The sequence below is a fragment of the Acomys russatus genome, chromosome 16, assembly GCF_903995435.1.
Source record: "Acomys russatus chromosome 16, mAcoRus1.1, whole genome shotgun sequence".
NCBI classification, from domain to species: Eukaryota; Metazoa; Chordata; class Mammalia; order Rodentia; family Muridae; genus Acomys; species Acomys russatus.
Genome location: NC_067152.1, coordinates 9,679,602 through 9,702,081, shown reverse-complemented (window position 1 = coordinate 9,702,081; position 22,480 = coordinate 9,679,602). Strand labels below are relative to the sequence as shown.

The 22,480-nt window shown below is 49.7% G+C and overlaps 1 pseudogene; it reads right to left on the bottom strand.

The window, feature by feature from the left end:
* Positions 1-7,801: 7,801 nt before the first annotated feature.
* LOC127200415 (60S ribosomal protein L23a-like) lies at positions 7,802-22,287 on the bottom strand (annotated as a pseudogene).
* Positions 22,288-22,480: the final 193 nt, after the last annotated feature.

Below are 22,480 nucleotides of genomic sequence, written 5' to 3'. Positions count from 1 at the left end.
GCTTCTCTCCTTTTGTGACTGCTGGTCCAAAGTTTCGTTGTTGAGTCTAGCCCCATTCACTGATTTTGCAGTTCAGTTTCTTAGCCATGTGTTGGACAAGGCTTGCAGAGAGTCTGGTCTGTGTGTTGTACGTACACATGTACGTGCATAAAAAGAGGCGATCGGCCATTCTGACTGTCCTCAGGAGATCGCACTGAAGAAGGGAGTCAGCCTTGTGCCAGGGACTGAGAGAGCCTGGACCTCACAGAGTAAGACTCCAGCGGGAGGTGGGGTGGGGTGGGGCTGGGGAGTGAGTGAGCTATGGTTGTTTCTTCCTAGGGGACGATGTAGAAGGACCAAGAGGCCTTCTCTTGCCATGGAAGATGACTTGAGGGTTATTTTTTCCTACATGGAGCTCTTGGAATTGTTACAGAATATTTCCTACCTATCAAGGGCATGGGTGGAGAGGACCAAGACCAAGTGGCCATGCTTTCCTGATGAAATGCAGAAAATCAGGCTGCAGGGACAAGTGCTTTTGTTTTGTTTTGTTTTTCAAGACAAGGTTTCCCTGTGTAGCCTTGGCTGTCCTGGACTCGCTTTGTAGACCAGGCTGCCCTCGAACTCATAACAATTCACCTGCTTCTGCCTCCTGAGTGCTGGGATTAAATGTGTGTGCCACCACACTTGGCCAAATGCTTATTTCTTGTTTCTGTGTCCTTCATCTGGGACAAGGCTCTCATCCCAAGTGCCCACAGCCAAGAGTCCCAGGGTCCTCATAGTAGAGAGCAAGTGGCTGGGTCAGGACTGGATTCTGGCTCCTGATTCCCAGCACACAAAGCTTCTGCTGGAGCGATGTGCTTGTTTCAAGTACGGACAGTTCTCAGAACATCTAAAGTGCTTGGTCACTCAGCCCTTATCTCAGTGTGTGCGTGCTGCTGCAGGGTCCACACTGGGATAGCCCTTAAGACAAGGAGATGGAGGGCAGACAGATTCAGTGGAAAGACTTGAGGTACTGTGCTATCCCAGTGAGGCCCCGGGCTGGTCACTCGATCCTTGTGCGTCCCTGCTGAGGGCCAGGGCTAGCGTGAATGTTTTGAAGCACACGAGCAAATGCTCCTAAGCTATGGCAGATGCTGAGCTAGGGAAGCTGTGATGACTGTTATGTGCCATGGAAACTAGGAAAGCGATCCACAGGTCTGAAGATTAGCTCAGTGACACTGGGACGGGGACTCCTCAGGATGAGGCAGGAAGAGGACATTTGCCTGGACTTCTAGGAGGGAAGCATGGGAGCTCCTGAAATGTGATAAAGCTGACAGAGAGCTGAGGTAACGTGGTAAAGCTGATAGATAGAGAGCTGAGGCAACACGGTAAAGCTGGTAGATAGAGAGCTGAGGTAACGTGGTAAAGCTGGTAGATAGAGAGAGTCCAGTCCCGGGAGTCCTCCATGATGTGGAAAGCTTCTGAGTTTCCTCACACAGAATCCCAGCTACTCTCCAAGAAAGGTTGCAAGTTCAAGAACAGCCTAGGCAATTGATTGAGACCCTGTCTCAGGATAGGGCTGGGCACGTGTCAGTGGCAAAGCCCTTGCCTAGCTCCACAAGGCTGTGGTTTCTGGATTCTGGTCATTCTCTGGGTTGGACTTGTGCATCCTAAATCTCCCACCCCTGACCTGATATCCAATCCTCAGTCTGGAGCCTCATCTGGCAGCTGCTCTCACCACCCCCATTTTGGGGCCCAGATTTCACTGGGAAGCATTTATTACCCGTCAATGTGATAAATGAAAAGTCATATTTTACTGTGAATTATCCCCAGCCCGTGTGAAGCACAGATCTATGCCTGGAGCGTTATTAAGTACTTACCACGGAATCTATAAAAACCTCATCTTTCCCCCAAGCTCCAGCCCCACCCACCACAGAGGGGGAGGGGAGAGGAGAGGCCCGCTACCTCAGTGGTAGAGAGGGACAGAGGAGGATTGAAAGGCCCAGATGGGTGCTCAGCTCACGGGAGGCACCTGGGGCGGCTGGCTTTCTGTTTGGTTGTAACTTTAGGTGAAGTTATAGGACTTGGTTTCCCCTTAGGACAAGTAGGCATCGGGAGGAGTGGGCTTGGAAGGTGTGAGCCTTGAGCCACACTACGGCCAATACTATAGTTTAGTAATGAAATGGAATAAGGCTAACAACTGACAACAGGGATTCTATTAATTAATTTACTTATTTATTGAGAGAAAGAAAGATTGTGAGGGGGGAGAGAGAGAGAGAGAGAGACAGAGAGGGAGAGAGAGAGAGAGAGAGAGAGAGAGAGAGAGAGAGAGAGAGAGAGAGAGAGAGAGAGAGAGAGAAGGAGTTGGGGCTTGAGGGTATTTGGCCTGTGAGCCTCTGGGCAATTGTCCTGTTGTCTCCACCTCCCATTTTACCACTAGGAATGCTGGGAGTTACAGACATGCACCATCACATCCAGCCTTTTGCACGAACTCTAGCCTTTGCACTCAGATCATTAGGCTTCCTTAGCTTCAACTTTTACCTCCCGAGCCATCTTTCTCACCTGACAAAGTGACTCTGATCCACATTCTGCGGAACTCCTGACTTAATTGTGGCACACGGAGAGGACAAATTGTTTAATTCTTTTGTCTGATTAGGGACCCTGTGCATCAGTCAGGGCCCTGGCAGGAGCCAGATGGCGTGAAACACATTATGATAATTCCAGCAGGGCTTTTGGTAAAGGAACAATTTGTCAAGGTGTGGGCAGGGTGGGGGGGGGGGGGGGGGGGGGGGGGACTCCTACCAGGTGGGACAGAGTTAGGGACAGGTGTATTGTGATGTAGCTGACACTACTTAGGCTGTGAGGGGCAGAGAAGGAAGTGTGACCAGGAGCCATAGTGGTTGGGGTTGTGTCATGCAGGCTGCTCAGAGGGGCTCATAGTCTCCTGTCTAAAGGGGTCCTGCAGGGAGGGAGCCTAGGATGTGAGTACCTGTCCTCGCTCGCACCCCACTGCATGGCTTCAGGATGCTCGGACACATCACACAGGCCGTCAGGGCCTACGCTGGGTTTTAGGTGGATAGCGTGAGGGTGGAGAAAGGACCCAGGAGCATGAGGAGGGACTCTGCCTCATCAGAGAGGTCTGCACCCCATGTTGTCTCCAGAGGTATGCACCCCCACCTGCCTCCTAGTCCCCCCTTTCCCCCCTGTTTTAAAACCTGAAAGCTTCCTAAGAGCAAACCTAATCAGCTTCCCTGTATATCTCCCTTGGGGGCTAACCGAAAACTGTGGTGCTGAGGCTGCAAGGAGGAGAGAGGCAGCATCCAGGGTGAGAAAATGAGTGTCCATTGTTGACACCCCCCATCCCCTGTCCCCACCAGCCCAGGACTCCAGGTCTGCTACTCTTTGTTGACTCCATGAGTGAGCACTGAGGATGGTGACTCTGCCTCTGGTTCCAGGACAGTGTGAGGGGTCTCACTTCCTCCCTGTCAACAACACACTAATGTGATTAGAGGTTCCCCATGGCCTCTTGAACCCTCTGAATACCTGGAGCCAAATCATTTCTGCTTCTCTTTCCACTGACACTTTCTCCTCCAGGTCCCTAGCCCAGTGGCAAATCCCAAACCCCCCCCCCCCCCCGCAACCCTGAGAGTCTCACTTCTGCCTAGAGACCTGTCTCTCCCTCCTTAAGCTCTCTCACTTTTCCCTCAGATCCTTACTTTCCCCCCAGGAACCCCTACTTCCTCCCAGAGACCCTCACTTCCTCCCAGAGACCTTTGCATCTTCCCAGAGACCATCAGCCTTGCTCTATCTCATGTCTACCTTGCAGATAGACCTAGGGCTAGACTTCCTTTTAGGCCCAGCTCTTTGCTGGGAGCCATAGACAGACCCACTTTCCCTTAGACACAGGTATGTGAGGAGTGGTGCAGACACAGGGAAATGTCAGTTTTCAGTGATTTCTGCCTCAGGCCCGAGGCTTCTTTCTCCAGGCCTGCTGTCATGTAGTCTCTGAGTGTAGGGTTTCTGCCGCTGGAGCGGTGGCAGCAGCCATATCAAAGGCACCACCGTGGGTGCCTGACCAGATACAGGCTACAGCCGCTTGCCACTGCCTTGGTCTTAGCCAGAGATAGCCCAGAGTACCTAACACTACCACCTCCCACCCAAGCTTGAGACAGGATACTTTCCCCAAGCTGCGGGGAGCCCACTGTCCGCCTCAGTCCTTCGTCCCACAGTATCACCACACCCCAAGAGCTATGTTTAGCCCTTGAGCAGAGGGCCACTAAAATTTGAAGTGGCTGGCTGCCAGTCCTCCTTCCTGCCTCCCCCCCCCCCCCCCCGCCCCCTTCTTGCAGGACGTTGTGCAGATGAGAGACAAAATGGTGTCGCCCCTGGCAGCGCCGCAGCAGGAGCTGTCCATGGTAACTATTCCTGTCACCTCTATGTGACTATTTCTACTTCAGCTGACCTTTCTGGCCTCAGAGAAGCTGCTGCGGCCACCATGGGAGCTGTCTACAATGACAACAACCTTTCTTGCTTCAGCCTACTGCCTTCACAATGGGCTCTTTGACCCACTGTAAACTTTATTACCCCCAAGGCACAAAATTGACCGGACCTCTGGCTGAGAAAGCCCCAGCAGCCCAGCCTCTCCCCCCTCAGACCTCTGTAACTGTCATGCTCCAGCCTTTCAGTAGGATTTGTCCCAGATTATGCTAATTTGGGATGAGAAAGTCTGGACAAACAAACAAACAAACAAACAAACAAAAAACCCCACCAATCCCTGAGTGTCCCCGGCTCAGGCTTGAAATCCCACCAATCCACACTCTGGAAATCCCTGCCCCAGAAAGCTCCGCCCCCTAAGAAACCCTATATAAAGGCTGTGTTTGCCCAGTTCCCTGCTGTCTTCTCCTGGGAGCAGAGGCAGCCACTCCTGGGTTCACCTCTCCTATTAAGAGATTTACTGCTTGCTCTGACTCTTTCATTGGAAGAAGAAGAGAAGAGGCGAAGAAGGAGTAGAGCTCAGGGTCCTAGGCACCTCAGTTCCTCAGGGTTTAGGGGCAACCCTTCCCTGGAAGCCGCATTGTTTCTGTTGAGGAGGCCTCCTCTCAGAGCTGTGAGGTTTCTGGGCTCTCGTGCCTCAAGGTATCCTTGGGACACTGTCCCACCTCAGGGCTGGGATACCTTCCCAGCTCTCAGAGCTGTGGACACTCACACTCTTCCACTGGAGCACCGGAAGGCAGGGTACACCACCCACACAGTGCACACAACAACACCGAGAAACTCTGGAATGGGAGGACCCCAGAGCCCAGTCTTTCCGATATGCCCTTTGAGTGGGTCCAGTTTCTGTTTTAATAACTCCAGGAACAGGAGGCACCTCACTCTTTAAGACAGCTTGTTACCTAATCAAGGATAGGCCTGACTACCTTAAATACTTTGCTGCTGACAGAACTTACGCTGAACGATTGGTATAAAGAGAATTCCAGACACCTATGTGACACAGGCAGTCACCACTGTGACTTTGGCTGACTTTACCTGGGTAGCTTCAGAGGGCTGAGAAGTGCAGCGTGTTTCCTGCCCTGCCTGGCTGAGCCTAGCACTAGAGCCAGTTCTAAAGCTGCTGGTTGCAGGGATCTGGATTAGCCATTGGACCACACGCATCTTAGGGCAAGTCGGGCTATCTGCTGCCCGCCCCACTCTAGGAGCTTACCTGGCTGTTCTTCTTGGGATGCTGCCCAGGCCCACTTCTGTCTCTGGGGCCTGCCTGCTTCTCACATACCCTAAGCTTAACTTCTAACTCCCCAATTCCTGGGACCCCATGATGCCTCGCTCCCTCCTCCACAGCCTCTTCTACACCTTTTCAGGCAACCGTGGACTTCTAGACGGCACTCCTCACAAACGAGGAGACGGGGCTGCAGAAGCTGGAGGGACACCATTTATAAACTAGCATCTAAGTCCTTGGGCCTGTTGGAGGTACTGTCTTCCTTATCTTTACGAAGTCCTCTTCCTACTGCTGTGCGGTGGTGGCACACGCCTTTAATCCCAGCACTTGGGAGGCAGAGGCAGGTGGATCGCTGTGAGTTCGAGGCCAGCCTGGTCTTCAAAGTGAGTCTAGGACAGCCAAGGCTACACAGAGAAACCCTGTCTCGAAAAACCAAAACCAAACCAAACCAAAACAAAAAAGAAGTCCTCCTACCACCCCTAGCCTATAAGAGTCCCTCCCCAGCCCCCCACCTCCCTTGCCCCTTCTTGCTCCCATTTTTTCGCACTGCCTTTCCTTCTCCCCCACCTACTGCAATCAGAATGTAACCCTTTTCTGCTCAAATTCTAGATGTATTTACCTTGTTTTTTTAAAAAGCCTGTGCATCAGCACTGATAATGTCTGTTTTTGTGGAAGAATCAGAAAATGCAGGTAAACGTAAAGAAAATAAAAACCTACAATCTACTACGTGGAGATAGCCATGGTTAAAATCTCGGCCGTGTATCTCTCCAGACTTATATGAAGATATTTTTTTTTCCCTCATACAAAAATGGCATCGTGCCGTATATATTATATTGCAGCCTACCTTTTCACCTGAAATCTATGAGGACATTTTCTCACGTCGATAAATGTCCTCCCTCCGTGGTGGTTTACAGCCTTGCCTGTGCTCTGCGATGTGGGTCAGGATTGGGGCGCTGAGAGTGCAGAGTGGAATGCCCTCCCCTCCCCCGACGTGCTGCGACCTTGCGCCATCCTCCCTGCTCTGTTGGCACCCATCCCTGGATTCTCCTCACCCCATTTCTCAAAGCTTAGTCAGAGCTTGGCTGGACTTGTGTTCCTGCCCTCCCAGCCTCCTCCTTTCCACTCTGTCTCTCAACCTGGAACCCTAGCCACACTGCAGCTCAGGGGCTCAGGGGCTCAGGGGCAGGCCTGGGATGCTGCCGTTCTCAGGGGCAGTGGGTGAGGGTGTTGCCAGGGAATCAATGTCCGAGTGCTATTGAGGTTTTAGTTAATACATTTTCCTGTCTCTCCCTCTCTAAATGTTTGCATGTCCATGTCGCCTCACTGTTTCCAGGCTCAGGTCCAAAGTCACCTCTCCCAGGAAGCCTTTTCTTTCCTGAGTGCCCATGCTAAGTCAAGGACCCGGTCACCATCAGTTGTAATTAGTGACCATGTGGATAAATGTAAGGGTGGAGTTTTAGCTTTGCTATTGACTGGCTGAATGACTATCTTGGTAATTTTTCTTTTCCTTTCCTTTCCTTTTTTTTTTTTTTTTTAGTGGTGAAAAAAAAGAAGTGTATATTTAGAATTATCCAGCTGGACTCAGTTTGTTTTTTTAAAATATTTTATTAATTTATTCATATTACATCTCAATTGTTAGCCCATCCCTTGTATCCTCCCATTTCTCCCTCCCTTCCACTTTCCCCCTACTCCCCTCCCCTATGACTGTGACTGAGGAGGTCCTCCTCCCTCTGTATATGCTCATAGGGTATCAAGTCTCTTCTTGGTAACCTGCTATCCTTCCTCTGAGTGCCACCAGGCACATCAAGGGGATGTGGTCAAATATGGGGCACCAAAGTTCGCATGAAAGTCGGACCCCACTCTCCACTCAACTGTGGAGAATGTCCTGTCCATTGGCTAGATCTGGGTAGGGATTCGAAGTTTACTGCACGTACTGTCCTTGGCTGGTGCCATAGTTTGAGCAGGACCCCTGGACCCAGATCCACCCGTCATAATGTTCTTCTTGTAGGTTTCTAGGGCCCTCTGGATCCTTCTATTTCCCCATTCTCCCATGCTTCTCTCACCTAAAGTCCCAATAGGGAAAGGGCACCTGACCTATAATCATTCACCAACTATGGTGCTGGACTCAGTTTAGATGATCCCAATCTTGTCACCAATATCCAGAGCATCATAATCAGGAGCCAGCTGAGTATGCGCCTTCTTCTCCCCATCATGCCTTACCAGGGTATTGAATTTGTCCACATCAAGGTCATAGAGTTTCTTCACTGCCTGTTTGATCTGGTGCTTGTTAGCCTTGACATCCACAGTGAACACAGTGTGTTGTTGTCCTCTATTTTCTTCATGGCTGACTCGGTGGTCGGGGGAAATTTGATGATGGCATAGCGGTCAAGCTTGTTTCTCCTGAGTACATTCTTTTTTTTTTTTTTTTTTTTGGTTCTTCAGGACAGGGTCTTTCTGTGTAGCCTTGGCTGTCCTGAATTTGCTTTGTAGACCAGCCTGGCCTCGAACTCATAGCGATCCACCTGCCTCTGCCTCCCGAGTGCTGGGATTAAAGGTGTGTGCCACCACGCCTGGCTCCTGGGTGCACTGTTTTGAGGGTATTTGGGCTGACTCTGGAGCCGCAGCATCTTGAGCTGCTGGAAGGCTGACGTGCAGATCTTCTTTTTGTGGCTGTGGCCCCATTTCGGCACTGCCTTCTTAGCTTTCAAGGCCTTCACTTTGGCTTCAGTTTTGGGAGGGGCAGGAAGCTTCCTTCTTCACTTTGCCATCTTGGCAAAAAGTGGTTGTTTTTCTGTTGCTGTGGAGAAAGACGATGATCAAGGCAGTTTATGGAAGAAACCGTTTATTGGGGGCTTTACAGTTTTAGAGAGTTAGTTCATGACCATCATAGTAGGGAAGCAGGGCAGCAGGCAGGCAGGCATGGCACTGAAGGAGTAGCTGAGAGCTTCCATGTTGAGATAACCATGAGACAGGTGTTGGGGGAGAGTGAGTGAGAGAGAGAGAGAGAGAGAGAGAGAGAGAGAGAGAGAGAGAGAGAGAGAGATCTAACTGGGAAAGGCATGGGCTTTTGAAACCTTCAAGCCTGCTCCCAGAGACATACCTCCTCCAACAGAGCCACACCTCCCAATCCTGCTCAAACAGCTCCACAAGCTGGGAGTAAGCATTCAAACATGAACCCATAGGACCATTCTCAAGGAAGCGACCACATTGACCTAGGGCAGGATGCCTAGTCTCAGTTTAGTCACCTGTGCAATGGAGACAATGCTAATACCTAACCCTGAGGAAACTGACTCACAACTGCTCGTGTCTGCTCTGCCGGATTCCTCAGGGCAGCAGGGTCTGTGTCCTTCCTTCTGTGCACCCACTCTTGGGCTTGGTACTGAGCTAGATATAAGGTTTGTGGCCTAAAGGACTGAAAATAAATCCCAAGAAGGAATCTGAGGACTAGAAATGAATCATGGCTGTGGCTGTATGGAAAAATGGGCAGTATTGCCAGCCCTCAAGAGCAAGGCTTCAGTCTCTCCTGGAATCTCCTCTTCGTGGAGGAATCTTAGTGATTTCACCAACAGCTGGCGGTGAAAACACTGTGTTTAAGAATGTTTTGGACTGGAGAGATTGCTCAGTGGTTATTGTTTTTGTTTTTTGGAGACAGGGTTTCTATGTGTAACAGCCCTCGCTGTCCTGGAACTCACGCTGTAGTCCAGGCTGGCCTCGAACTCACAGAGATCCACATGTCTCTGCCTCCCAAGTGATGGGATTAAAGGTATGTGCCACCGCTGCCTGGCTTTTTCCTTTTTTTGTTTTAGTTTTTTAATAGTTTGGGATTTTTTAAAAGATTTGTTTATTTATTATTATGTATACCGTGCTCTGTCTGCGTGTGCATTTGCAGACCAGATGAGGGCATCAGATCACTTTATAGATGGTTATGAGCCACCATGTGGTTGCTGGGAATTGAACTCAGGACCTCTGGAAGAGCAGCCAGTGCTCTTAACCGCTGAGCCATCTCTTTAGCCCTCAGTGGTTAAAAGCAGTTTCTGCCCTTGTAGAGAACGCAGATTTGGTTCCCAGAACACACATCGGGTGGCTCAGAACTGCCTGTAACTCTAGCTCCAGAGGCTCTGACATCCTCTTCTGGGCCTCCGTGGGCACCATGCATGCAAGTGGAACACGTACATACATGCAGGCATGTGGGAAGTGGAGGAAGCCCTGAACGGATGTGTAAGGAGCAGAGGAAGGTCCGGGGTGAACATGTATTGTTGACATGGCCAAGGCCATATCAATGACCTCAATGGCTCAGACCCGTGGGAATGGCAAAACCTTCCTCAAGTCAGGTTCAGGGCAGGGACAAAGCCTTCCTCTGGTCTGTGTGCAGAGGGTGACAGCGTGTGCAGAAATGGAACACTTCAGCTTCCTCCGCTAGGATGACTGCAAGCCGGCCCTGTGCCTCTGCAGAGCCCTCCTATCAGGATAAGCTAAACCTGCCTCCTGGTTTAGCTGGATGCAAACCTGCCTCCTAGATTCCAGGCTGCTGCTGCTGCTGCTGCTGCTGCTGCCTCTCCATCAGAGCACAGGGCCCACTAGATCCCGCCTTTTCTGTACTCAGTATTTGTGTTCTCAATATTCTGTACTCAGGCATATTTGTGCCTCTGTCCTACTTTCATTCCCTTGTACCCTAGTCATGAAGGAAAGGTGCAGAGAGAGAGATGGATGGTTCAGTGGTAAAGAGCACTTCCTGTTCTTGCAGAGGATGTGGGTTCACATTATTCACACTGAGCCTTGCAACCGCCATTACTCCAGTTTCAGGGTGGCATTTCTCTGTGAGTCTGTGGCCACTCTGGCCATATAGTAAATTCCACGTCAGTCAGGGCAACATGGTGAGATTAAAAAAACAAAAAAAAAAAAAAAAAAAAAAGAAAAAAAAAGTTCCGTTGAAAGGCTCTGGCAGAAAGCTGGGCGGGTGGTGACGGCGCACGCCTTTAATCCCAGCACTTGGGAGGCAGAAGCAGGGGGATCATTGTGAGTTCGAGGCCAGCCTGGTCTACAAAGCGAGTCCAGGATAGTCAAGGCTACACAGAGAAACCCTGTCTCAAAAAACCAAAACAACAACAACAACAACCCCCCCCCCCAAAAAAAAAAGAAAAAGAAAGAAAGAAAAAGAAAAAGAAAAGAAAGGCTCTGGCAGATCTTCAGTCCAACTCTGTGGTCCTAGGAGGCTAGGGCCCTCTGCACCCTAGTACCCCTGCTCCTCTGCTTCCTAACCTCTGAGCTGCACAAATCCTGTCCTTACCTGGGACAGAAGAGTGGAAGCTGAGATGCTGGAAGGTTGCTGAACGTCCTAGAGGAAGCTCAAAATGGCTCCATTTTCTATCTCAGAGCTGAGGGAACAAGTGGTTGGCAGCTGGGCTCTGGGAATATCTTGGGTGCAAGGCAGGAAGAGCCTGGTGGGAAAAGGAAAGGAGAGTAATCTGTTACATACACAGGAGGCAGCCTGGACTACGCTGTCTCTGGACTCTCTGGGCCAGATTCCCAAGGCCTTTGTCACTGGAGAGAACTCATAGAAAGACCACATGATTTGGATGCTGGGTCTTGGCCGCATTATCTTGGGCTTGTCATTTGACCTCTCGGAACCTCGGTGGCTTCATCTATAAAACAAATGTCACCGTAGGACTCCCAGGCTGTGGAGATGAGATGTTTACTGTGTGCCCAGCACCCACCAAATCCTCAGCCATCTATGTGCCTCTCACATTCTTTTCCTCACAGATACTTCTTTTCCTTTGCAGCAGAAAGCGCCAGAAGCCCTGCAGGAATCAGGACTGCCAGGTCTCCCAGAGTCCACTCGGGAGGCAGGCTTTGAGGTGAAGTCTCACTCAGGACCTTTCTAGAATGTAGACCATCAGCTGAGACATACAACGTCACCAGTGCTCAGGTGTTATATATGAACACCTGCTCATGTTATATATGGACAGTTATGATCTGAGAAGTGATGGCTTGCTAGGGCCTAAGAATACAGCTGAGGAGAGCTGGGAACCAGAACTGTTTTCCCCCACTCTGTCTGGAGTCCAGATGTCACACATTGTCTCTGGTCCTTGGACCATTGTCCTGTGGCTGTCTAAGCCCTGAGACTGGGAAGCGGGTACTCAACCTCAGCCCTGTCTCTTGCCTTGGGATATTTGGGTTCTAAGGCCTCGGGAAGTGCACCGTGACTGGGCTGGGTGGCTTCAGGACCTCTGGCAACAGGTTTCTGGGCATGGACTACTGAAGGCGACGAAGCTTTCCGAGGCATGCTCGAGTCCTTCCTCTATCGGGATACCATAGGCGCTGCTGAGTTTGGAGTTTGAATGTCTCATAAATAATTGTGCATTAAAGGCTGGAGCCCTCTGGGCAGTGCTTCTGGGAGATGGTGAAGCCTTCAAGAGGTGGGTCTTAATGGGAGGTATTTAGATCATTGGGGTGGGCCCTTAAAGAGCCTTGTGAGATTCTTTCTCCTTTGCTCCTCAGCCATGAGGTGAGAGGTTATGCTGTCACCAGTTGTATTCTGTCACATCCTCCCACCATGATGCGTGGCCACAGACCCAAAAGTAATGAGCCAACTGGTTGTGGTCTACAGCCTCTGAAACCAAGGGCCAAAGTTTTTATTAGTCAACTATCTTGGGGATTTGTTATAGTAATGATCAACCAACTAATCCAATAGATCTGTCCTGGGAGTCAGGGTTGAGGAAGGTCCCAGTGGTTCCCAAAGCTAAAGAACTCCTAGACCTTCCCTCATTGGGGCTCACAGAGCATACAGAAGCAGCTTACCTTTCCTAGTCGCTGCCCAGACTGGGGAAGTGAAGGGTTCCAGGGTGCATGTGCATGGGGAGTTTGAGGGTAGGGAGTGGGGGTGGTGGTGATTGATGTGTGTTTGGGGGGGTACTTAGCCTAATGCCCCCTTCTTGTTGCAGAGGCTGGGGGTATACATTCTGTTTTCCCATGTGCATGCTGAGTCCCAGCTTTGTCTTCAACCTTCCTCTTAATCAGAACATTGTCACCTCCCCCTGCTCTCCCCCCTGCCCCCGCCATGAACTGGAGAAGGCAGCAGCCTCCCTGTGTGCTGGGGAGACTTACTGTGTTCTAAGGCAACAATAAAACCCAAGTACACTTAGCTCTGCTGAGCTTGTGTGTCATGGAGGCTTTTTGGTCACAACCCCAACTCTGGTTGGCTGGAATTGCATATGGCGGGTGTAGGGTGGGGCAATACGGTGCTCTCATAAGTGCTCAGTGCTTCTGAAGGTCTCATCCTGGCTGACTCTAATCAGATCCATTTGAAGATCACCTGAAAGAGGTGGGTCTGCTCTCCAGAAAGTTGTAAGTCCACGTGAACATTCCACGCAGCCTTCCAGACTCCACAGTGTCTCCCTTGGATGGGACCCCGGCTTGGGAAGTAGCTGACAATGCTCCATCTGGGTTTTAAGCTGGGATAGGGCTAGGTGGGCTGAGAAAAGGCTGTCACTTGTTGGGAGCAAGGAAGGATGTCTGGGAAGACTTCCTGGAGAAGGAGTCAGAGCAAGAGACAGGGAGTGGGGTCTGTGGGAGGTGGTGGCTGAGTACCTGTCCCCAAGCGTGCCAAGTACTGGCACAGAAACTCAGCCCTGTCAGGTGGCCTCGGAGGGCACGGTGCACCAACCCACAGGCTCTGATTTACAAAGTTCACCTTTATGAACATCTGCTTGCTTTCTCCCCTGACAAAGGAAAATAGTTTCAAGCCTAAATCGAACTGGCTCCAGGGATGTCTTCCCTCCCCTCCCCCCCACCCCCAATTCCTGACTGCAGGGCCTGAGGGGGTAGACAGTGTGCTCTTCCTGTGTTTATCACCACCAAACAGAGCTCTGGTGGCAGAGCTGACAGCTTGGTCACGTGGAGGTAATATACAGAGGCTTGGGAGAGGGCCCTGGAGAGGAGACTTGGTGTTCGTCCTTCAAACACAAAGTCACTCCATTTATTTATTTATTTATTTATTTATTTATTTATTTATTTATTTATTTGGTGTATAAGGACAGCTGCTTACCAGCTGTGCTTGGTGTGTGTGTGTGTGTGTGTGTGTGTGTGTGTGTGTGTGTGTGTGTATGTATGTGTGCGCGTGTTTGCGTGCAGAGGACCTAGAAAGGGGTAAATTGCGACCAACAGCACTCTTGTGGGTTCAGCCTTGATGCCTGCCAGATGGGTGGCCCAACTCATCCATTTATTTCCAGGACTGCTCAGGCGCTTTGACTCCTGGGACCCTAGAGTCCTGTACTTCTGAAGGTTCTGTGATCTCATATAAGATGTCATAACCTGGACTGGAGACCCCATGGCTGATGTTGGAGGTGCCACCACCCATCCCAGAGTCCTGTTTTTCTCTCGGAAGCCTCCCATGGTCCAGTCCCTGGGGTCTTTCGTGTTGGATTCGTAGGCTTCAGAATGGCTTTTCTTCCTCAAGCAGTTTGTGGTTTTTAAAGATGCATCAAAAATTCTGTGGGATTCTCACTCCCTGTGGAGGTGAGAAAGGTTCTAGTTGTCATTAAAACTCCTGGGAAGGAGGTAGGGATATGCCACATGGATAGCAGAGAACCTGTTGACACTTTACTCTTCATTAAGTTCCCTTGATAGAGAGGTCCCAGAACAACACCCCCACCCAGATATTTCGTCCCAGGCCTGAAATCCATGTGGCGATTCTTCTGTGTCACAGATGCATTGCCTTCTGGGTGAAACCACCATGTGAAAAGCCGGCGTGCCTGGGGAACCGGAGGAAGGCCAAGGTCTCCCCGGATCCTGGGTGGCACCTTGAAGATTGCGTTCCCAGGCTCAGCTGGAAGGCTGAAGAGCTGCAAAGCAGAGAAGCAGCTGGAGGAGGCAGCTCGGCTCACTCCGAGCCAGTGTGCTACAGGAAGTCCACTCTCTGTGACAGCCACTGGCCTCTCTGTGGTCCACACTGGAGACTCTCATGGGAACCTTCCCTTTTACTCACTGTTGCTCCTAGAGTCCGTCCTTAAAAACCACATGATATGAATTCTTACAATTAGGTATGGTAGGCCAGGTTACACCGTGGTAGCTAGAGCTAACTCCACACAGGCAGAGAGGTCTGGTTGGTATATCAGGAAAGTGTTCTCCAAGCGACAGAATGGGACATGGGCCGCATCCAGCTCAGCTCAGTCCTCCTTTCCACCAGAAATCTTAACACAACCTGCAAAAATGATGAAGCGGGGTGGTCATATCTACTGCAGCCTGAGGCTAGGAGTGACACATGTCACTTCTGACAGCTCACTGGTCAGAGCTATACATGTGGCCTCGTCCAACTGCAGAGAGGTCCGAAAGTCTGGGGGCAAAAAATCCACATGAAATATTTGGTGAGCATGGCAGTTTCTGTCCATCCCCAACTCTTTCTCACTGCCAGGTGGCTTGGGTTACCCCTAGGGTTCTGGGAGATGGCTGCCTCGATATATGAAGTGTAAGCTGCCCCAGAATAATTGGGATGCAGTAGGTGGGGGACTGGGGGACTCTAGAAAACATTTTAGACTTAACCTTTTCCTCCTCATCCCATGTTATAGATGATTTAGCCGGCAGCTAAAGAGGCTTAGCCAGTAATTGAAAGTCACACAGCAATGTAGAACAGAGCTGCCCCAGCCAGGACTCCCAGAGCCTACTAGTTCAGCTCACTTGTCTCCACAACCTTCCATGGCCCCTTCCTATGGGCAGTTGAGGAGGGCAAGAAGAGTGGTACAGGGAGCTTGCTGGAGCTGTTGTAGTTCGAGGTCCTAAGACCAGGCAGGACCTGGCCAGCCTCCTTCACCTGACTCCATTCATCCTGGGTGTGATGGCCAATTAGTCAGTGTGCGCCATTATCCTGCCTTAACAGCCACTTTAGATGCACGCAGCATGGGTGTGCATGACAGCTGCGATGGACGACGAAGACATTTGTAATTAGCAGAGAAATTGGGGAAGGAGCAATGGGAAGCTTTTATAGTCATGCAAACCTCAGAATTGAAATAACGCCGCTAATTGTGCCTGCGTGCTTATTAACACGAAGGCAGTTAGTAAATAACACCGAGGGCGGAGCTTCCTCACCCCATTGTCTTTGGGGCATGAGATCCGCCAGGGAGGCAGCTTATCTGGAAAAGCTAAGCACAGACCGTGTGCCAGGTGCCGTTCTTGCTGCCTTGCCTGCACTCATTCTATGCCCATGGTTTTGAGGAAACTGAGGCAAGGTGGTTGGAAAATCTTGCTCCAGGTGAAACAGGAAACCTGGCTTTGGTACATTTTTCTTTTCAATACTGGGTATTGAACCTAGGGTCTCAACATATTAAACATTTTATCAGTCAATCAATCAATCAATCAATCAATCAATCAATCAATTAAAACACCAGGGACAAAAGCCAGAGACGTCTATATTCTAGACTGGTGGTTCTCAACCTGTGGATCATGACTCCTTTGACAAACCTTTATCTCCAAAATACTTACATTATGATTCATAACACTAGTAAAATTACTGCTATGAAGTGGCAACAAAAATAATTTTATGGTTGGGGGTTCAGAACAACAAGAAGAACTGTATTATAGAGTTTGCAGCATTAGGAAGGCTGAGAAGCATGTTGTTAGACAAACACGAAAAACTAGATATAGATGCCCCCCCCCCCCAAGCCATGTGTTACTTTTCACTTTGAGATCAGGTCTCCCTGAGGTACACAGGCTGTCCTTGAACTCTTTCTGTAGCCCAGGCTGCCCCCTTGACTGCAATCCTCCTCCCTCAGCCTTCTGAGTAGCTGGGATTTCAGACTGCTGCCACCAAGTCTGGTAGGCTCTGATGTTCTTAACTGCTGGGCTATGAGAACAAAACTGGGGCTTTGCATATGGCAAGGATTTCTCTCTGGCACCCTGGAGATCCAGGGGGAATGTGGGAGGAACTCAGGGAGCCTGTGAACTTGGCCAGCAAAGAGTTGCATCTCCGTCTTCACTAAGCTTTCAGTGAAATTGAGGATTTCATTGTGGATGTGGGCAGCGAGCTACAATAGAGTTGGCAGAAGCCTGGCTTATCAGTAATAGAAATCATGGGTGTTTTCACGCCTTATTCCAGAGGTTTAAATACCTTGAGAAACAACTTTAACTCTTCAGTGTTCCCTGCCACTGCATCCCATCCTTGACACAGTCAAGAAAAGGCACGTCGTGTGTGATTAAAATGTGTGTTTTCTTTAAAAAAAAAAAAAAAAAAAAACCCACCAGATGATGCCAGAGGAAACGGCTTTCCTTGCAACCCTATACACTGTGCTTTGGTCTTTTAAAAGGCAGGGTTCTGAGGTGTCCTCAAGCCTCAATGGTCCTGCAAAGGCTGACACAATGCACCCACCAGATGATGCTGGAAGGAATGGCTTTCCTTGCAACCCTATACACCGTGCTTTGGTCTTTTTTTTTTTCTTTTTTATTAATTTATTCTTGTTACATCTCAATGGTTATCCCATCCCTTGTATCCTCTCATTCTTCCCTTCCTCCCATTTTCCCCTTACTCTCCTCCTCTATGACTGTGCCTGAGGGGGACTTCCTCACCCTTTATATGCTCACAGGGTATCAAGTCTCTTCTTGGTAGCCTGCTATCCTTTCTCTGAGTGCCACCAGGTCTCCCCCTCCAGGAGATATGGTCAAATATGAGGCACCAGAGTACGTGGGAAAGTCATACCCCACTCTTTACTCAACTGTGGAGAATGTCCTGTCCATTGGCTAGATCTGGGTAGGGGTTTGAAGTTTACGGCCTGTATTGTCCTTGGCTGGTGCCATAGTTTGTGCAGGACCCCTGGACCCAAATCTGCCTATCATAATGTTCTTTTTGTAGGTTTCTAGGACCCTCTGGATCCTTCTACTTTGCTATTCTCCCATGCTTCTCTCATCTAGAGTCCCAATAGGATGTCCTCCCCTCTGTCCCAGTTTCCTGGTAAGTGAAAACTTTCATGGGACCTGCCCCTTGGGCTAGTATGCAGATATAAGTGAGTATATACCATTTGAGTCTTTCTGCTTCTAGGTTAACTCACTCATTATGATCATTTCTGTGCTTTGGTCTTTTAAAAGGCAGGATTCTGAGGTGTCCGCAGGCCTCACCAGACCTGCCTGCAAAGGCTGACATAATGCAAAGAAGGGAAAGAGTCTCTCCTACCCCCGGCCAGAGACCGCAGCCCTGGCTGCCTGCCCCTTACCTTGCTTTCTCTAGAGCCGCTAGCCTGTTTCTACACCTGTGTTGTGTGTGCCCACTCACCACCTGCCTGGGCTGCTGCCTGGCAGCACCTCTCTAGCTTGCTCATTGGTGCTCTGCTCTGTGGAACAGATGAATGGCAGAACCTCTGCCCCTAGGAAAGCCTCCATGGATTCTTGTGGGGAGGGGCTCCCCCAGGGTAGGGCTTCAGGTTAATTTATGTGTATGTATGTGTTTGCATGTGCACACCTATGCGCATGCAGAGGTCAGAGGTCAATGTTAGGTGTCTTTATCACTCTATTTTTTGAGACAGGATCTCTCTCCAAACCTGGAACTCTCTAATTCAGCTAGGCTGCCTGGGCCCAGAGGCTCAGAATCCTCCTGTCTGCCTCTGCAGTGCTGCGGTTACATACCCATGTTGCCCAGTTTGGATTCGTGACGTGAATGCCGAGGATCTGAGCTCAGTCTTTCACGGCTTATGCAGCTAGCGCTCTCACCCACAAGTCATTGCACTGGGCCCTCTGGCATGGTCATCTTGACTGTACATACATGGAAACTGAGGCATGGAGTGGCTCTACACCTTGCCCAAGATTACACAAGTGATGGAGCTATGAGCCAAATCGTAGCTTTCTGATATCAGAGGCCCAACTCTGACTCCCAGACATGTAGTATCGTTTGCGAGGCAGAGCTCCAGCAGGCGCCGTGGCATGGTTTGCCAGGCAGAGCTCCAGCAAGCCTTGTACAAAGCAGAAACTTGCATAATTGAAGACAAATCCTGACACAGGTGGGCCAGTGTTGCTGTTGACGAGCTACAGTTACCCTGCTGCACAGCAAAGATGCAAACGCAGTTTACAATTCACTGGGCCCGACAGCTTCAACACACTTCATGCCTAGAAAAGAGGGGAATGATACATATTATTTCATGTTTTACATATAAAGTGGGACCGTATTAATATCTTTATGTTACAGTGTCAAATTCACATAATGCTAAATCTTATAAAACATGGAGATACCTGTTGCTAAGTGACTTGGATGTCCAGCCATCTGGTGGGGTTAGACTGTGAGATGCCAAGGGTAGGTCCAGCTTCACCTGTGTGTGCTCCCTGTGCCTAGCACAGTGCCCGGTGACAGCTCTGGAATGGCTGTCCAGTGAGCACAGTCTAATCAAAACCATGCTATCTGGTTGGTTCTAGTTTGGGGTGGGGGAGGGGAGCAGGGAGACTTCCTGGAAAGTGATTGTGCTGTTTTGGATGTGAAATGTTCCCCATAGTGGGATATGTATTTGAACACTTGGCCCCCCAACTGGTGACACTATTTTGGAAGGTTGTAAAAGCTTTAATTTAGATGGAGTCTCCATGGAGGAAGTGGGTCATTATGAGTGAGCCTTGTTGTTTTATAGTCTGGCCTCACTTCCTGTTCATTGTCTGCCTTCTGGTTGGCCAAGCTGTGAGACTGTGAAGAATCCCAGCTGCTCCAGATCGGGCTGCTATCTCCATCATACTTTCCTGGTATGATAGATGGTACTGTGATCCAGGACAAGCCCTTCCTCCTTTAAGTTGCTTCTTGTCAGGTACTTGGTCCCAGCAAGCAGAGAAGCAATGACTACAGTAGTATTGTCTATGGAGTTTTGTTTACCCTAGGTTTATTACCACCTTTAAAAAGTCAAGAGAGACAGGGGAGCATGGCAACTGATAATGAAGGAGGGGCAGGGCTTGGAGAACTCCAACAGTGAGCAACAGGGAAAGCATCCCACGTGGAAGAACTACATTCAGGTTGAGGGAATGTTCAGGACTTCGGTCTGCCAGTAGTGAAGACCAATTTCTGGGTCACTTAACAAAACGGGGGGGGGGGACTCTGTTCAAGTTTAAAACACAGCCTCCGGAGTAAATCGAGGCTGGGAAGACTCTTGGGGACAGCAAGAACCAATGGGTTACCATTCTTTCTCCTCGGTAAGAACCCCCTGCTCATGGCTACCCAGGATAAGGATGACATTTGTCAGCTTCCCTTGCAGCTAGCTGTATCCATAAGACTAAACTCTGGATGAGCAGTGGGAGCAGAAATAGTGCCCATGGCTTCCAGGAGCTGTCCTTAAAGAAATGGAAATATGTTCATCTTTCTGTTACTTGCAATGCAGATGTCATGACTAGTATGGGAACAGCCACATTGGGCCATGAGGTGTAGTGAGGAAAGAAGCCATGGAGCAGTAAAGTGAGTGACAGGGCAGCCCGGGCCCTTCACTATAAACATTACCGCTAAAGTTAGTACTGACTTATATAGCTTCTCCCTTGCCTGGTGCCTGGGACTCAACTTCTCTGAGAGCCTGAAGGGTGTAGGGTTAGCGACAAGGGGAGAACTCAGAGACAAAGGGACAGAAGCAGGACTGGGACTTCAGTCCTGACAGAGAAGTGGGGTTCCTCATTCCAGAAGCAGTGTTTAGTGAAATAGAAGATTGTTTGGGGTATGGAATGTGGGAAGGGTGCCATTCCTGACTTTGCTGGTTGTGTATCAAGAGCTCTTGGGGGACTCTAGTTGCCCATCTGAGAAGCAAGAACAGGGACCCCATCCTTCATGATGTTGGGAAAATGAGGGTAGAGGTACACAACAGGCCTGTTTGAGGCAGATGCTCTGGGATCATTGGTTTGAGAAGCCAGGGACTTGAACCCTTCAAGGTTGAGAGTCCCATCAGGACTCTTCCGGCATCCACCAGGGCTGGAGGACCCAAGTGATGGCCTGGGGTCAGTTGGGAATGCTGTGAGAATGGGGAAGAAGTATAGGAGCTCAGAGGAAAGGTGGGCCTGTTAGAGGCCTGTGCATGTGTGCATGCGTGTGTGTGTGCGTCCGTGCGTGCGTGCGTGCGTGTGTGTGTGTGTGTGTGTGTGTGTGTATCTGAGATAAGCAATCTGGGTTGGGTCAGAGTCCTAGTGTGAGCCAGTAGTACTTCCTGTTGTGAGTGACTCCAGTTAAATCCAAGGTCACAGTTGGTTGGAGGAACAGGCCCCCAAACCAAACTCTCTTTGCCAGCCCCTTGAAAGAGTTTTCACCAGCCCCACTCCCACCCCTGGAGGCCACTGCCCATTACTCTCCCTCTTCCCAAAACCTGTATTTCCCTGATTAGGATGCTAATGGAGGGAGGGAGGAAGTGGGGGAGCTGTGGAGCCAGAGAAACACCCAGGATGGGGAGCCAGTGGCTAATTAAAGGCTCCATGTCAAAGAGGAATGCCAAGTAGGTAATTTCCATGCCATTTGAATAATGGGAAAAAACGTTTACCATTTCTCAAGTTTGCTTATTGAAAAGAGAGAGAGGAAGAAAGAAAAGGGAGGGGAAAGGGCTGGAGGGGCAGGCACATGCTGTTGAGGAAGTTGGGGGAGGGGAGGAGCAAAGAGAGGGAGGGAGGCACAAATGTGAGGGAGCGGCTTCTTTGCCTTTGTCTGATAGGGACTTGGAACTGTCCCTGAAACTTGGACTAGTGGAGAGGGGAGGTGTGATGCAAGATCTCAGTAGAGCTAAGGAAAACCTGCCCATGTGTGTGCTGCACTTGATAGTTGGTAAAAGTAACCCACATCCTTTGCATCCCTGAATTCCCAAGACAGGCTGTGAGGTGGGCAGAAAAGGAGCGATGGTGGTGGTGGTGATGATGAAGATGATGGTGATGGTGGTAATGGCAGGAATAATGGTTGTTGATTTATAAGTGGCCTGCTCTCTAGGTTGCCAAGTAACCTCTGATGTCATCATCTGCCCCCGGCCACCAGGTGTGGGCCAGAGGCACCAGATATGAAGAGCCAATCTGTCACCTCTCTCTCTCTCTCTCTCTCTCTCTCTCTCTCTCTCTCTCTCTCTCTCTCTCACACACACACACACACACTTACACACACACATAAACACTTACACACATACACACTTACACATACACACTTACACACACTCACACACACTTACACATACACACTTACACACATACACACTTACACACATACTTACACACATACACAGTTACACACACTCACACATACACACTTACACACACTCACACACACATACACACTTACACACACGTATACACTTACACACATACACACTTATACACACATACTTATACACATACACACTTACACACATGCACATACACACATACACACTTATACACACATACTTATACACATACACACTTACACACATGCACACTTATAAACACACTTATACACACACACACACACACATTTTGTCTCTCTCTGTCTCCACCCAATTCCTTCCCCATGCTTCTACAATAAATCTCATACCATACACATCGTATGGCACATATTTAATAACGATGATGATGGCAATGGTAGTGGTGATGGTGGTGATGATGGTGGTGAGGGTGATGGTTACGGCAGTGACGATGGTAGTGATGGCCGTATTGATGGTGGTTGTAGTAATGATGAACATAATGATGGTGATGATGTTGAAAGAGAAAATTTTTAATTAGCATTAAAGCAACCAGAACAGCAGAGCTCTCAGCTCTCTGACTCATTAAGAGTGCAGGTCGGCAGGTATGCTAGCCCAAGGCCCCAGATGATAAGTCGCAAAGAATGCGGAACTAGGAGACAAAGGCCTATTGAGTGTTCCAGGGACCGGCTGG